Source organism: Copadichromis virginalis, linkage group LG7 (genome assembly GCF_057382275.1).
Source record: "Copadichromis virginalis isolate Kocher_CV1m ecotype Utaka linkage group LG7, C_Virginalis_male_GT1.1, whole genome shotgun sequence".
NCBI classification, from domain to species: domain Eukaryota; kingdom Metazoa; phylum Chordata; class Actinopteri; order Cichliformes; family Cichlidae; genus Copadichromis; species Copadichromis virginalis.
Window position 1 is genome coordinate 43,564,362 of NC_140624.1, and position 18,197 is coordinate 43,582,558.

At 39.8% G+C, this 18,197-nt stretch overlaps 1 long non-coding RNA gene across 1 annotated transcript; it reads right to left on the reverse strand.

Annotated features, from left to right (window-relative positions):
• Positions 1–334: 334 nt before the first annotated feature.
• LOC146705729 (uncharacterized) lies at positions 335–7,379 on the reverse strand. Its single transcript, XR_014921409.1, has 2 exons — positions 3,994–7,379; positions 335–823 (listed from the first exon to the last, which is right to left on the reverse strand). It is a non-coding gene; the product is annotated as an uncharacterized LOC146705729 (long non-coding RNA).
• Positions 7,380–18,197: the final 10,818 nt, after the last annotated feature.

Here is an 18,197-nt window from a genome sequence, read left to right on the forward strand (position 1 = left end):
GCCTGTCACACCAGCGTCTGAAAAATGGTGTAGTTCACACTGCCTGTGTTTGCAGGTAAGACACGTCTTTGAACTTTCACCTTTGACAAGTTTTGAAGATCTAGGATTCCCACAGTGACAGTGTTGATCTGAGAGTGGCTCGTCCCATTCTTTCTCTGTGTGGTGTCTGCACTCCCACGGGTCAGATATGCCAGTTAGGAGAAAACAGGAGAGCATAGGGATGAATGGGGCAAGAAGCTTAATTGACAAAACTATTATTGCTACCAAGAAGCAGAAGACAAAACTGAAGTAAAAGGATTCTGTGAAGGTAAAGGAATCAAATCAAATCCATTCATTTCATTGAGAATTCAAATTTATTTATGTGGCTTTGAATGCAAACAACAGCTGCCTGTCTCTAATACTGTAAGGTAGTCCCTACAGTATTAGAGACAGGCCAGCAATCTGATGATCCCCTATGAGCAAGCACTTGGCAACTGTGGGGAGGAAAAACTCCCCGTTGGGAAGAACCCTTCAGCAGAACCAGGCTCAGGAAGGAGCAGCCTTCTGCCGTGACTGGCTGGGTTTTCAACTGTTGTTTGCATGACTGAGATGGTAAGAGCCTAATTAACCCCATTATACCCCAATTATTAGTTATTTTCCTATTAAAATCGTCATAGTCCAGTTAGAGCCAAATAAAGTTGACACTGACATTAGGTTTGTCTTCACCTTTTCCATTTCCATAGAGGAAAATTAAAGGTGTTGTGTTAAAAATGAAAGTAAATAAATTAATATAGCTTGAATTTTGTTGACCAAGAACAATAAAATGCAAAGGCAAACGCAAATACTTCCTACAGTAGTGATGGGATTTCCGGCTCCTTTTAGAGAACCGGCTCTTTCGGTTCGGCTCACTAAAAAGATCCGGCTCTTTCGGCTCCGAACCGGCTCTTCAGGTTGGTTTTTTTGCTTTAATTAATTTATTATTAACAATAATATAAAATTATGCACAAAAGGAATTACTAATGTAAAAAAAAAAGTGGTTTTATTTATATATGTTTATATATAAATATATGCTGTGGCCCCTAGACAAAACACGTACAAACTCCAAAAAGCACGTACAAACTCCAAAACACATTTCTAGCATGAACTGAACTTCCAAAACAGAGCTACTTAGATCACTTAAATTACACAATTGAAAGCATGAAAGCATAGGTGTATTGTTTGTGTATTTATACACAAGCATTCATATATAGTCAAATAATAAATTTAAAAAAAAAGTTCATTTACCTGTTATTACCACACACCAAATCCGGTCATTGGTACTTGCTGGCTTGTATCCGGTTGTTCAGTGATGACGCGACGAATCCTACTTCCGGGTCTAAAGTAGTCTGCGTTTAATATGGCTTTTGTGTTGTTAACATGTTTAATGTTTTGTATTTTCTTCTATTTGATCTCAAAAAGCTCCTAAAACAGTCAGTGATCCCTGTTGACCTCCCTCGGCTTTTATTACCACTAATCATTTATTTAAGCTCAGTTTTTAAAACCTTAGGATGTAACTGCAGCCCAGCCCATGCAGCAGTATATGAATGACTAACCTCGTATTGTGGGTGGATTATCTCAGTTGTTCTCCTGGCTGAAGTTTGGTCCTTTTACAGCATCCTGCCATGCGATTACATTTGTTCCTGACCACCGAGAACACTCACGTTAACTTTTATCGAGTGGGGAAAAAAGTTAGCTTGTTTATATTATGCTAACATAACTGTGTCGCTAGCGGTCACGTAGCACATCATTAAATACCAGCTAGCCCAACTTCAGTAACCCTACAAACGTCACTGCTGTTTAGTTTTCTGTCTTCATTTATGCTGGAAGTGATAACAGAGCTGTACGTTTGAATTTGTTTCCAAAACCCCGCAGCCAGGACATGCTATATTGTATTTAGATAGAAGCTAGCGAGCTAACTCCCTGCTAACTTCTAACTCCGTTAAATGTCATAAATTCCGTTTTCATGGATGCCTGGATGTTAAACTCAATTGTTACACCTGGTAGAGCAGAACGCTGATCATTTTATTAAAGATGAAAGACTTTAGACAGTTTTTCAACTCTCAGTAATGCCATAATGATGGTTTGATATATGGACCTGCAGCGGAGTTTAGACCCAGACACGGCTAGTGACGTCAGACTGAACAATCGGATAGCCACTAGGTAACAAAAGCTCAACACTGTGCCTATCATCCTGGAGCACTTCTGTTGTCTTTTGTACGTGTTTTGGAGTTTGTACGTGTTTTGGAGTTTTTATGTGTTTTGGAGTTTGTACGTGTTTTTATGTGTTTTGGAGTTTTTACGTGTTTTGGGGTTTTTACGTGTTTTGGGGTTTTTACGTGTTTTGGGGTTTTTACGTGTTTTGGGGTTTGTACGTGTTTTTGAGTTTGTACGTGCTTCAGGGTTCGTACGTGATTTGAAGTTTGTATGTGCTTTGTCTGTAGGGGCCACCGTAAATATACTTTTATTTATTCACTCCACATAAAATGTAATAAATAAATCATATAATACAAAAATCAACTATTCACATTTCAACTTTTAACTATTTAAATTTTCAACTTTTTCCTTTTACAAATTTAAAGTGAAACAACACAAAACACTGCAAACCATAACACAATTAAATATAAATTATAATATGAAAACAAAAAGAACATGCATATTCTCTGTCATATGGGCCTGCAGGAATAAACTTTCTGAATCCTTTATCATCCGCAACTGAAAATAGTTGTGGATGATTACTATACCTTTCTAATGTGATGTTGTTGTCCCTGGCTCTCTTTCTCTCTCTCCCTCCTGCTCTGTTCCTGTGCTACTGAGTGTAGCTACCGCCCCTCCCCCCTCTTCCCAGGGTAAAGCACAAGTAGGGTTGCCAACCCCCTGAAAAATAAATAAGGGACACCTCGTGGCCAGGGCCGGGCAACCCAGTTGTCTTCACCCTTCCCAGTGTGGTAGCTCTTTTTTTTTTGTGTGTGAAATTATTTTTTAACCATTTGACTTGAATTTGATTTAAGCAGATGCATATTCTTTGTGATATGACCATATGGGAAACAAATGATCATTTAGCCATTTATTTTCTTTGAGCTTTCCTGAAGAGCCTTTTCGATGTGGCATCACAAAATTATCATGACCACAACAACCGTGAAAATAGTTGGATTTACATTGCTGCTCAATCACAGCTGTCTGATCAATGTTTTTCATTAGCAATTTAGCAAAGTTGATGGTGGTGGTGTGCGTGTCTGTGTGAGTGAAAGACAGAGGGAGAGCGAGCGACAGAATTTCTGTTATAACCTTCATTTTATGAACGCACAGTGTGAGCACTCAGGTCGCATCAGAGCATCGGGCGGTATAGTGTGAGACCCTGCATCGTGACCTACAAACTTATAACCCCTGCGAGTCAATCGTGCAGTTTGAAAATCGCACAGTGTATGTCCAGCTTTAGGTGTACTGTCGTCCGAGACTTGCACCGCAGTGTCGGCGTTTGTTTTCCTGTTGGCCATGCTTCTTGTTGTGGTCATCTGTTGTCTTCCGGTATTTTCTCCGTAAGCGACCTTTCCTCGACCAATGAGATAAGCGGTAATCTGAATTGTCATACTCGAATTGTCATAAGTGTGCTGTCAGCTCATTGGTCACAAAGCAGGAGAGGGGCTGGGAATTATGTTTTCCAACAAAGCGTTAATTCCATTAAAAGTTATAGACCACTTTTGATTATCACTGTATTACGGGACAAAGTGCGTCCCTTATTAGCTCAATACGGGACGTGTACTTTTGTTTCTAAATACGGGACGATTCCGTTTTTTAAGGGACGGTTGGCAACCCTAAGCACAAGGCTCGCATGGTGAGTGAAGCGGGAAAAAAGTGCGAGAGAGAGGGTGAGAGAAAGAACAAAAAAACCCACGGCTCGCGACAAGGAGCCGGCTCGCGTCGTTCACGTCAAAGAACCGGCTCTAAGAGCCATTTTGTTCACGACCGACCCATCACTATCCTACAGCACGTGACATCAGGTGTGCCACATAATGTCTGACCTCTTCGACCATTTTCCAGAACATGGGATGAATAGCCACAATTGCTAACTTGCACATGTTAGACACTGTGGTAATGGATTGTCCTAAAAATCCAGTTCCTCTCCTGATGATAGAAACCCCTCTATGAAGAATCCCATTATGTTCTTCTCTCCCTTCCAAAGGAGGCCTGTCTCTGTTCACAATTTCATCATGGTGTTCTGAGACTCTTTGGCTGGGTCTTAGGTCTGAGGTCCTGGATTCAGCAGGGTCTGATGCATCTCGATTTGAATTTTCCCATAGCTGATGTCTTTGAATCACAGAAGGCTGCTGCTGTATATTTTCAGGGTGAAGAATTTCACACACTTGGTTTAAACCGCTATTCTGATTATGCTGTCCTCTGCAGCTGCTGAAGCGGGGTTCAGGTATATGCTGATCTGGCAATGGTACCTCATGTTCCGCGTGTAAAATTTGGTTACCACAGCGAACTTCAGGTGCCTCGCATACAGTTTGGTCAGCAGTGGGTGAACGTTGGTCATCAAATCCCAACGTTTTTCTCATAATTTTGTGAGCATAAGTGCCCACAGTGCAAATCGCGCCCCAAACGGAGTTTGACATGTTTACAGATGATGAGTTCTCTATTGCTTTCCTTAATTCTTGCAGTACTGCGTTATAGCGCTTAAAACAAGCTTTTAGCGTGCGTCATGCAACTCAAAGGTCTGTTTAAGGATTTTTGAGGATCAAAGGGAAGCGTTCTATGTGTGACGTCACCAGGTTTGCGTGAACACGTGACGACGGTAACAATCTGATTACCGTGGAAACCAGTCGTGCATTTTTTCCGCAGTTTAAAACTGCTCGTGACTGTGGCGATTGAAAGACGTGATTTATTTATATTTGCTAACTAAAAGCGCAAGATTAATGAAAACTGTTTTCTACGTGCAGCCGTCCTAAATATATATATATATTTTTTTGACACTGTAATTTTTATTGATAGTTTTGTCACAGTTTAAACATAGACATGTATTGCATTACAGGAAAAATAACCATGCAAGCACACAGTCAAAACAAACAGAACTAAAGCGAACAAAAGGTGTGGGTGCCAATTCTAATCAACTACCGTATGCATGCCTGCCTTTACTCCGCAGCATACATACTCCAGCTTATATACGTACTTTTATATGGGCATGCATCAATAGATATACAGAGTCATAGACCTTAAATGTTTTGTTCGTTCATTAATTTTCCTACGTGCCATATAATGTCCACTTCTCCCACTTAGCAATGATATATCTTCCTTTAATCTGAGAATGTAAGTCATTTTTTCCATTGCATAGATTTCTCCAACAATATTTAACCAGTCTTTTGAAGAAGGCGGATCCAGTTTGTACCAGTTTCTTGTTATAGCTTTCTTTGCAGCTATCAATAGGATTTTTGTCAAATACAAGTCGTCGTACAGAACATACTCTCTAATATTCCCAAGATATACAGTTTTAAAATTGTGTGGTAATTGATAGCCCAAGATATTGCCTATTACAAGAGTCACGTTCTTCCAAAAATTATGCAGTTTCAGGCACTCCCAAAACACGTGCGTATGGTGTGCTTCCATGTTACCACATCTTCTCCAGCATGGCAAACTGTCTTGAGTCTGTTTACTTTTGATTTTTGGTGTAATAAAAAAATCGAGTAAGGTGTTTCCATCCAAATTCTCTCCAGCATCTTGAGTTGGTCGTTGTGTTCTGGGTTTCACACATATCTAACCATTCCTCAGTTGAGATATCAGTTTTTATTTCCTGCTCCCATTTCTTTTTTATGCATTCAGTTGATGTTGCCGTGTTCTCTCTTAGATTTTTATATAGTACAGAAATTTCCTTGAATTGGAGGCCCCTGTATGATTTAATTATACAATTCAGGATGCCATAAGACGTACGCAAACTTCGTACTTCCTTTGAAAAGTAGTCTCAGAGTTGCAGGTACCGGTAAAAATCGGTTTTCTCTAGACTATACCGATCTTTTAAATCTTGGAAACTCATCAAATGGCCATCTTTCATTACTGTACAAATCGCTGTTATTCCTTTTTGTTCCCACTTCCTGAATCCTGAGTCGTGAGCACTTGGTATATCACCAACAACATAGGCAGCCCAGTTTAACATCTTAACCTCCCTTTCCAACTTACTTTGTTTAACTAGGCCAAACCATATCTCTAGAGTGTGGGATGTTATAGGATCAAGGAAATGCTGTAAGGTTTTCTTAAGTTGCTCATTTCCAAGAAATGTCTGGACTGGGACATCCTGTACTTTTATTTCAATATCTTTCCATTTAGCATTAAAGTTCTGATCACACCACTTTATCGCCGGTCTGGTTTGGGCCGCATGGTAGTAATCTTTTAGATTAGGGAGTCCCACACCACCTTGCTTCCTAGATAGTTGTAATGTTGTGTATTTTATTCTAGGCCTTTTACCATTCCATACAAATCTAGAGATGAGCCTATCCCAGTCCTTGAATTTTTCCACTAGGATCTTAACTGGCAGAGATTGGAAAAGGTACAATAACCGTGGGAGGATACTCATTTTTATTGTTGTGATTCTTGCACTAAAGTCTAGTGTAAGAGTTGACCATCGGTTTAGATCGTGTTTAATCTGAGTGGTCAGTCTATCATAATTTGTTTTAAAAAGGTCACTCAATTGTTTAGTCACAGTTACACCCAAGTATTTCATTTGTTTTGCAGTCCAGTTCAGTTTAAACTTATTTTTAACCTCTTCGGATGGCAAATAGTTGAAAGCCAGTATCTGAGTTTTGGTCACATTAATTTTGTACCCCGAATGTTCAGCAAAGATATTAATTACATTAAACATCGGAATTAAAGTTTGGTTTGGATTTTCTAGGTAGAGTATGATATCATCTGCAAATAAGCTGATGATGTGGTCTTCCCCTTTAATACTTATTCCTCTCACCTCCTCACTTTGTCGGATGGCCTGTGCCAGGGGTTCGATATATAGAGTGAAGAGAAGAGGTGAGAGGCAACAACCCTGACGGGTACCCCTCTCTCGAGAGATTTGCTCCGTTAAGCTGCCATTGATTCTAATTCGAGCCGTAGGAGATTGGTAAATGGATTTGATACACATCACAGCACCGTCATTAAAACCAAACCTTTCAAGCACGGCATACAGGAAGTTCCAATCTACACTGTCGAAAGCCTTCTCTGCATCCAGGCTTACTAGGGCCGTACTGCCCTTTTTTGTTTGTATCGAATTAACTATCTGGAGGGTCCTTCTTATACTATCTTGAGTTCTACGTCCTGAGATAAAGCCAGTTTGGTCTTCATTAATTAAGTCTGTCATAATTGCTCCATATTGCTTAGCGATTATAGATGTGTATATTTTGTAGTCCACATTAAGAACCGATATGGGTCTGTAATTGTTACAATATTCGGTGTCTTTTCCCTCTTTAGGGATTACTGAGATAATCGCCTCTCTTCATGAGGGAGGGGTTACACCCTCCGCAAGGGTATGATTGAATGATGATTGAAGCATTGGTATCAACTCCTCCTTAAAGTTCTTGTACCACTCTGAGGGAAACCCATCGGCCCCCGGTGATTTATTAGCTTTAAGTCTTGAAATTGCTCTAGATATTTCTTCATGACTGATGGGGGCAGTCAGTTTGCTGTTTTGCTGCGTACCAATACGTGGTAAGTCTAGGGAGTTAAGAAAAGCAGTTTTCTCGTCTTTATTTGAGGAAAGTGCATGTTAAGCACTTTGGCATGCCGTTGGTTTTTAAATGTGCTCTATAAATAAAGATTGTTGTTGTTGTTGAACATGGTTGTTTATACAAGTTTTCGTAATATTTCTTAAATGTTTCTTCTATTGCTTCCTGGCTATACTGCAAGTTATTTGTAGATGGGTCTCTAATCTTGTGAATTGAATTAACAGCTTGCTGCTATCAGTCTAGCTTCCTTTGGGCCGTTCTCATAATAATCCTGTTTCAAAAATCCAAGTTTTTTTTCCACTTCTTCAGTCAATATATTGTCAATTTCCTTTTTTAGTGTTTTGATTCTGTCTTGGAGCTGAACATTCCGAGTTGTTCGGTATAATATTTCTGTGTTTTTCAATTCCTCCACCCGGCTTAGGTACAGGGCCTTCCTCATTTGGTGTTGTTTTGAAGTTATAGCAATAAGCTTCCCTCTGAGTACAGCTTTGAATGCATCCCAAAACACAGTTGGGCTAATTTCTTCAGTGGAATTTTCCTCTATGTATTGCTTTATATCTTTCTTGATTTGGTCTTTCGTTTCTTTTTTATTCAGACAGCTCAGATTTAACCTCCAACAGGTATTTCTACGCCTACTATTTAGATTTAGCTTTAAATGAATGGCACAATGATCAGAAATATCTGCCAATTGTGCATTCAGTTACTCTGTGTAGATCCCATCTGTTCATTAAGACATAGTCAATTCTTGAGTAAGTGTTGTGAGTCTTTTAGTAGTGTGTATACTCCTTATCCAGTGGGTGGTGTTCCCTCCATACATCTACCATTCCATGCTCCTTCATAAATGTATTAACCATTCTCGCCAGGCTGTTTTTGCTTCTATTTGTACTTGTTGTATCAATTCTATGGTCGAATACCACATTAAAGTCTCCTGCACACAGCACAGTCCCTTCAGATTCTGACATGACTGTAGTAAGTAGAGTCTTCACATTTTGTTGGTTGCTCTCAGGGGGAATATAGAGATTGATTAGTGTCAACGCCTCCCCTTCTAGTTTACCTCTTACAATAATGTATCTCCCCTCACTGTCCGGAATTTCTTTAGAACATTCAAAATTAACTGAATTTTTAATAAGTATTGCTACCCCCCTTTTACGACTTTTCTTGCAAGTACTATAGTAAGAATTTCTGTACCCAAATTTCTTCAATTTATCATGCTCTTCCTGCGACAGATGTGTTTCCTGTAGATATTAGAGATGGACCGATCCGATATTACGTATCGGTATCGGTCCGATACTGACCTAAATTACTGGATCGGATATCGGAGAAAAATAAAAAATGTAATCCGATCCATTAAATATCACGAAAGCACCTCACAAAACTTGCAACACGCCGTAACTCACCTCAGAACGTTAGCACGTCGGAGCAGTATGCATCACGTGATAGAGCGGCTGTGGCATGCGGGACCTGTCGGTGGTCTGGATAGCATGTGGAGCTTCGCTAGCAACCCGGCATTTCATCTCCGACAAAGTTATTCCGAGAGAAGTAAAGCAAGTGTGTAAGTCCATCTCTGAATGTATGTAAAGCATTCCTGCGTTAAGCTTAACAAGCTACTGCCTCTTCTTGCTGCTACTTTAATCATGAAACTGCTTAACGATCAGCTGATCGGCTTTTCTGTCGAGTCCGAGTCCGTGTCTGTTGTTTGCTTTTGGCCCACTTTGCACCAGAAAGAGGAAACCAGCGGCTGAACAACAGCAGCACGTTTAAGCTTGATCAGCTGTTGTTAGAATTTATTTAATATTAGTTTCTACTCCAGGATCTTTTTCTATGTAGCTGACGGCTGGTAACTGAGCAGGGGCGGATCTAGCAAAGTTTAGCCAGGGGGGCCGATAGGGCATTAACAGGGAAAAGGGGGCACAAAGACATACATTTCTTTCTTATTCTCATTTAAAATGTCTAGCTTTTAATAAATAATTATCTGACACCCAAAGTTTTAATTTGATGTAAAATGAATAGAAGTCAATTACTGTATATAGTAACTATTAAGTCTAATATACCCTAGTAAGCTATAGTACTTTTTCCTTTGGGAAGGTACCATCTGTGCAGTCTGCAATTTTGTTGAAGAAAGATGTTGAATCTATTTAATATTTCTTGAAAAATAATTGATTTCTGTGCATTTTTTTTCACACTGCATCAAATTAAGGTTGATTACGTTGATTAATCATCATGAGGTGGAGCGTGAGGGGTGGTTCCCTATTTTTTTATTTTTTTATTTTTGTTGTTGCTGGGAGTTGGAACCCTATTAGTTAGGTTGCTTAATATTTATGCTAAGTACTCTTTAAAATACCAGAATAGGGAGGATGGTGTAGGTTTAAGTTTATTAGATTGATCAGTATTGCTGAACTATGAAATATTTTTTTTGCATACAGGTATAACAGAATAGCTTTAGTGTAGTTGTTGTTTTAAACTTGAGTATGAACTTAAACAAAATGCAGCAAGATATTTAAAAAACAGTTTTGTTGATTAAAAAACACTATATCGGATTCATATCGGTATCGGCAGATATCCAAATTTATGATATCGGTATCGGACATAAAAAAGTGGTATCGTGCCATCTCTAGTAGATATATTACATTGGCATTAAGCTTTCTCATTTTAAGTATCACTTTACTTCTTTTAATTGGGTTATTCATCCCATTGACATTCATTGACACCAGCGTTATATTCCTCATCTTTTCACTGTTAAGTTTTGCTTTATTTTTGGCTTATCACTATCATAGCATCCCACACTAACTCTAAGAACTTGGAACAAGATAACAAGAAACTTAAGAGAAACTGAAAATATGTATTTCTTACCCACAGCGTCCCTGTGGTTCGTGGGGTATATCCCTTTCAGATTAGGGGCCCCCGTGAGATCCAACATAGGTTCCTTAAAAAAAAAGAAAAAAAAAAGAAAACCTACCACTTACCGGTCTACCTTGCCTTGAAAAGCAACAGAGTAATGAACCTTTAGTTTCTGAGTTCTACTGTTCAATCATTTCCACCAGATTCAAATGTTTGTATCCTCACTTATAAGTTCTCGGTGTTAGATCGCTGCCATCCCAATGCATTTTGCAGTCGCTTCTCCAGCATCGTGCTTTCCCCGCTCCGCTGCGGCACCTCCACCTGTATTCCTCTCCTCCTTAGCTCCTCCTCCGCCGCCCGGCCGCTGTCGTATGTCCTGACGCCGCTCTCCCAGTGGATCCTGATTCTGGTCAGAGGCGTCTGGAAGCGAATTCCTCTCTCTTTTAAGGCTTTCTTAATTCCAGCGTATTCCTTCCTCTTTTGAACCACGTCGGCAGCGTAGTCATTCTAATACTTCCATCTACGCTTGGATATACCTCTGTTACTCTTGCCAGTTTCCACTTTTTCCTTGGAGAATTGTCTTCTTGAAGAATAACAATATCTTTCACCTTTGCACTCCTTTTATCTTTTTGCCAGATCTGTCTCTGTTGAAGAGTGAGAAGATATTCCTTCTTCCACCTTGTCCAGAATTAATTGGCTAAAAACTAAACTTGGCGCCATCTCTGTTGGGGGAAAACTCTGTAAAAGACCCAGGAGAAATAAAGACACAATGAGACAAAGTTACTTTCTTTATCAAACGTGTACACGGGTGAGCTGCTAAGAACAACTCACACCATGCACAGTGGCTTGGTAATTTTTATAGGCACAGAGACAGTGAGAACAGGATAACAAATAATAAACAGATAAAATAAAACAACTCCATATATGGTGCTAGTCTCGTCAGCAGAGAGCTAGGGAAGATAAAACAATCTAAAACAATATGTCCCAGAAACAAGATGTGTTTGCTGGGAAAGTCTAAAAAGATAATTCTAAACTAATCTAACCATAGACAAAAGGGCATGCTTGCACATTTAAAAGAAGGTAAAGAAACATAGAATCATTTTTCCTGTAACATTCCCTCCTGTTTTAACTTATTTTAAATGTATACAACAATTGTCTGTGAAGGTTATTTATTAAGTATCTTAAGCAATTTTTTAATTTTCAAAATGTCAGCATAGCAGAAATGGAAGTCATTTGGTCTAAAGATTAAAACAAAATAAAATAATAAAAAGAAAAAGAAAAAAAAAATCATAGTAAATGAAATAACAAGTGGAATAAACAAGAAAAAATAATAAAACTAAACTACAAAAAATAAAGGATAAAAACCTTATATTTTAAAACGAAAACTACAAAAAATAAAAGGATGAAAACTAAAATGAAAACTTTGTATTTAAAAATGATGAAAACCTAATATTTAAAATGAAAACTTTCAAAAAATAAAAGGATGAAAACCTTATATTGTACCTGCATAAACTACTAATGTGTTAATCAGTGCATGATCACTTGAAAAAGGCAGAAGTCATTTTTAATCACCACGTCATTCATTAGCAGTTATTACAAGTTCTCCTCTAACAGAATTGCAACGGGATGCTGTTCTTCTTGAGGCACGGCAACATAAGCAGTCATTGTAGTTGTTATCATCTTTGAAATCATTACTCTTAGACATGGCGGTGTAGCTGCTCCAGATGTGTGGTCAGTGACATATTTTTGCAGAATGGACAAATTCTGCAAAGTTTCATAAATGTCTCCTCCAGTTTCGTATCCATCAGGGATAAAAGTGCAACATGTTTCCCCGATCAGCTTGCAAACTCCTCCTTGTGATGCTGTTAGCAGGTCTAGTGTCAGTCTGTTCTGCAGCACCATCGTTCTGATGGCCTGCTGTTCTCCTGCTAAGGCGGTTCCCAGGGTCTTAGTCAAGTTGATGTGTCGTAGCAGAGCATATCGGTTGATTTCCACATGATCCCGCACCTCGGCAACTCCAATGCCGGGGATCAAGCTCTGTAAGAATTTCACTCCTCCTCAGATGCGAAACTCTGGTTCCTTTACTGCTTGGTGCCGTCCGTGCACATCCTGTCTGGTAATGAGTCTTTGTTTGTAGTATCATTCGGTAGCTGTAGTTGGAGCGACAGTTGAGGCTCATCAGTGTCGCGTTACTGGCACAGGTTTCGTTGAGTGAACAGTCCATACACTTCCTCTCGTTCCTTGGTGGGCAGAAAGTGTATATGTATTTGCATAGCAGTCAGTTTTATTATTCAAGTAAGCTGTAGTGTTCATAAACTGCCACCAGAAATTAGTGGCATAGCCATGGGGAAACTTGGTGTACTTTCCTTTGTCATACAGTGTCTGCCTTTTCTCCATATAACGTGACTTGTTGTCCCTCACGGAAGCAAAGGTGAGGAGCCCGGCCATGGTCAGGGCCGCTGCAGTTGTTAAGAGCCACCACCTCATGACGACGGGACACACCCTCCTGTCGCGAGTAGACCCCCCGGCCAGGAAAGCTGACCCCTCCACCGGGCGAGATCACAACAAGTGGGCAAGCCTGCTGTCAGCTGTGTTTAGATGGCTTCACTTACTCGCCTGCAGTGACTCTGATGGATCCAGGATGGTCGTTCCGCAATTTTGCAAGCGGTCGGTGTAGTGAGGAGGACTTGGTATGGCCCCTCCCACCTGGGTGTGCTCCAGTTTTTCCTTTGGAGCACCTTGATCAGAACCCAGTCACCGGGCTGTGATCTGCAAGACACTTGATAGACATCATTACATTCTTCGTCATTTACAATCATCTCTTTATTTTCCTACAACTTAGACATACATTTTGCTACTGAAATTGTATCTGCCTTTTTCACTGGGTAGATTTCTGGCCACTTTGAGAATACATCTATAACCACTAGGGTGTATTTTTACCCTTGGCATTCATTTAGCTCAATAAAGTCCATATGGATTGTGTGGTCTCAGGTTTCCCTGAGCATTATATTTTTGACACGTCATGCACGTTCTGACAAATTGTTTTGCTGAGGTTTCAAAATTTACAGTGTAGAATTTACAGTGTAGAAATGAGAGTTGACAATACTGGTCAGTCCCCCCCGTTGACAAATGCGTACAGCCATGAGTCACTAATGCCGCCATTTTGTGGAGGAATTTTGGCAACACTGGCTTGCCATAACACATCATTAAGTCGTTTGTCAGAACTGCACCGTGTTTTAGCCATTTTGCCTGCTCTGCTGTGCTTGCTGCTTTTTGTTCATTTTTCAACACATCCAGTGGAATCTGATGTGTGTTTACTGCCATCAATGTGATGTTTGCCTGTTGTGCCGCCTATTTTGCTGCTCTGTCAGCAAAATTGTTGCCTGTAGTAATGAAAGAGTCAGTAGGCGTTGTAAGAGGTTGGCATGCTGGTTTGCCAGTTGGTGTAATCATTCCTCTGGTTTTCCAGATTTTTTGCAAAATGATGCACAGCAGAGAAAACATACTGGCTGTCTATATAAATGGTTATTTGTTTATCTTTGTGTATTTCACATGCGCAACAATCTCGTGTGAAGTGACCTTCCTCTCCACGGTTCTAGCAGGCGTTGTCTCTATGTTATCTGCTGTTTCTGCATGGCTGTCTGCGGCCTTGGTGTTTGTGACTTTGCTCGCCTCTCTGTTCCTGATAGCCACCTGCGAATTAGTGTTTTAGTCTGTTGTCAACAGTCAGCCTTATTTTTAAGTTACAGAATGCTTCTTCTTTTTTTTTTTTGGTTTGGGAGAATAGATGCAACACTACATTTTCACTTAAGGCAATTTTAAATAATTTCTAGTTTTTCAAACAATTCATGGATCTCACACATTTCAGACTTTCAAGTTAGGGTTGTTTCCCATTTATACATATATATATATATATATATATATATTTAACTTTGCATTGCTCACAGCTCATAGCTCACAGCTCTAAACCTAGGCATTTTTCAATCATATGCCTAATCACTATGTGTCACTGTGATTCTCAAGTATTGTCACAAGTTCGTTTAAATTCGTTTCCAAAACCAACAAAATAATCAAACAAAAAACATAAACGTGTCAGGACACAAAAGAAAAAGAAAAAATGCTGCCACCCGAACAAGGCAGAAGTCTGCATATGTTGGCTTTTAATAGCATGCAGCTTGTAACATAGTAGACTAATGTGCCTGCGTTAATTCAGCTCCATATTATTGTGTGAAGTTGCACTGGGTTGGGAGTGGTTTTGTGTGTGTCACATTTTTGGTGAGCCAATGGCTGGAATGAGGTTGGACTAATTAGAGGCAGGTGTACTTGATTGCACTGATACACTGGTCTTCTTATAGCCCACACTACAAACACTGCTGTGTCGTTTTGTCTCTCTGTGCAGGTATGTAATGTGATGAAATCAGATATGATTGGGATGGATGGGTTTTGCGCTATGAATTTTATATTAAGTGTGTCGTTTTGTCTCTCTGTGCAGTCCAGGGCCTATTATATGCCACAGCCTAAAGGCAGCTGGGTTGCAGAGGCTTGAGTGACCACTGACTATATGCTTGCAGGGTGGTGGGTCTCCAAGGACAACTTCTAACCCTGTTAAAGGCAACATGTGGAGTGCAACTTGGCTGTGTGGCATAGCTGGCTCTGGCCTTGGGACTGTGTGTTTTTATACAATTCATAAATGGGACACTGGACTGTTTTATCTTTTATCTCTTGATATATTTTTCGTCAATAAATTATCTTTTAGAATTTTATTGACTGACATCTTTTTGCCCATGACTGAAACGGTTGGTCAGACCTAGAGTCTTTCTTCGGGTGTGTTACAGCAGCTTCTGCTCTAAAAGAAACAAATAAATAAAAAGAAAAGAAAATGTGGAACATGCTCATCAGCAGTGTCTACATATTTAATTCAGCTTCTCAATCCTGTAGTTTTAGCTGTTGTCTACAGGGTTTTGCTTATTGGTTGTTATTATAGGTGTGCTCTATATCTCAGCAATGTGTCATTCTAGAATGATAAGTTTCAAGCTGGTCAAGTGCCTCTATGCACTTCATTAGTTTAGTTATTCTCTGTATTGTCTTCATCTCACATGTCATTACACTGAGTTTCAGCAAACCTTAAGCTTGATGCAGACTACTGCTTAACAATTATCCACCTCACATCATAACCGATTTAGGTGCCTCTTCATATTAATATTATGTCATTGTTAATATTATCCTCTTTGTCTTATATAACAGCAATAGCATATTATAATATTTTATCAGTGTGTACCATTATACTACTACTGAGCCAATTTGTTAGTTAGGATCATCTTATTCAGCAAACAGATAATTTAGAATTCATCCAATCTGCGGTCACATTTGTTCTCTCTGTTGCATGGCGGACCAGGCAGTTCTATTATAATATATTATTTATATTTTATTTTGTATCCATCAAGGGCTTCAGATGACCTGCAGAATCATCCTTTTCCCAGGGTGGAGACAGTTACCTTTTCACACACTGTCCTTGGCTGAACAATGACACAGCCTTAATATACCTTATTTATTTTATTAAAATATTTTCGTGTGAATTATTTGCTTTATATTCATTTTATACATGCTGGGCATGGTCATCATGCCAACTGTGTTTCATTGTTAATATCACTTTACAGGTTGTTATCCTTGCTATTATTAATTTCAAATACTCTAAAGATAATTTCTACTGCAACTTTCCCTTTGTTCATCTTTATTTCGTACTTTTTATATTTATATCTACTCAGTGGGGTCTGTTTTCAACCCTTTTAAACTACTTCAAACTACTGTGATCTCCAGTTTTCACTTAATAAGTGATTATTATGTTCTTCCTGATATGGGTGTTGCTGCAGATGCGGCTGCAGGAATGAGTGATGGTTTACTAAAAGGATTGTGGGAACTGCACAGTGTCTCGTCTTCTGGTTTTACTAAACTGGCAGTTGGATTCTGTTCTCCCGACTGTTTATATTTTGTTTTCTTAAATCTCTCAGTTTACAGACACTGTTTTTGTCCGGCGTCTGGACTTTTCTTTTCTCACCACTGCTCGTCAGCAGGAGTGAGTTTTAATTTCACTTGCTTGATTACCCATCTTATTTATGTATTTACTTATTTTTGTTTAAGTAATATATACACAATACAGCTGCTATCACCTTCGCTGGTATTAGAGACGAGAGTGGTTGCTCACACGCCCTTCTACTTTCGGACTATTTCCAAAAGCGGTGTGAACTTTACGAGACGGAACTCGACCGTTCTCTCAACTCACCAGCACGTCAGTGAATAGCAGTAAAAGAAAAACACAGTAGGAGCAGCTCAGTCTCTTATCGGACCGTGAAAATTCAGCTTGCTCCGTTAGTTACAACAATACACACGCATACATTCACATTCACACTTATTCGCGCGATCGGAACCCTTATAATAAAGGGGAGCTGCCAGTCTTTCTGTAGACGAGCTACTTATTCCCTTGACCCAGCTGGGGGAGCTACCCAGAGCTCCAAACCTAACCCACAAGAGTGGGGAGCTTCCAGTCGACGAGCTCCAAGCTACCAGCCGACGAGCTACTTTAAACCCACAGAAGTGGGGAGCTTCCAGTCGCGACGAGCTACTTTCGCTATTTTAAATTCCCTGAATTTAAAATACGTTTTTACGCAAGATTGTGTCAGTGTGTCTGTATCTACCTGGTCAGTGTCGCCGGGTCTGGTCCACCTCGATCGGGCCCCACCACCGTGGGTCGCTTTCTAAGAACGTTGGCCAAGACTCGAATTTAACGCCCTTGGTCTTTGACCACACACCTAGTGTGTGGGCTGTCGACAGACGAACAACGTGGACTGGTCACGGAGATGGGACACGATGGAGGCGATCCGGCTCGAAGGACCAAGAAATGTTGGGGGAAAACTCTGTAAAAGACCCAGGAGAAATAAAGACACAATGAGACAAAGTTACTTTCTTTATCAAACGTGTACACGGGTGAGCTGCTAAGAACAACTCACACCATGCACAGTGGCTTGGTAATTTTTATAGGCACAGAGCACAGAGACAGTGAGAACAGGATAACAAATAATAAACAGATAAAATAAAACAACTCCATATATGGTGCTAGTCTCGTCAGCAGAGAGCTAGGGAAGATAAAACAATCTAAAACAATATGTCCCAGAAACAAGATGTGTTTGCTGGGAAAGTCTAAAAAGATAATTCTAAACTAATCTAACCATAGACAAAAGGGCATGCTTGCACATTTAAAAGAAGGTAAAGAAACATAGAATCATTTTTCCTGTAACAATCTCCTTCTCAAGTACAGGTCCCTGCTCACAAATTTGCCAGGAGCGGGTAGAATAATGCTGGCCTTCATCATGAGAATATGATTTGGTGTACGAGGCTCTAAATTTGGGTCATTTAGGTTCTCTACTACTACTAGGTGCTATTCACAATAACCATAACTTCATAAAGACACGTTCTGAGTGAGGAAGTGTCAAGTCTCTTAGAAGTGTGATCTAGAATAGTCGTTAAAACGCATCTAATAGTCCTAATTTGCCTTCCCCAAAAACCTCTCATGTGGCTTGAAGAGGGGTGCTCAGAACAAACTTACATCTGCATTGTTTCAACTGTTCTTTGTCAAAACCATTCAGTGCA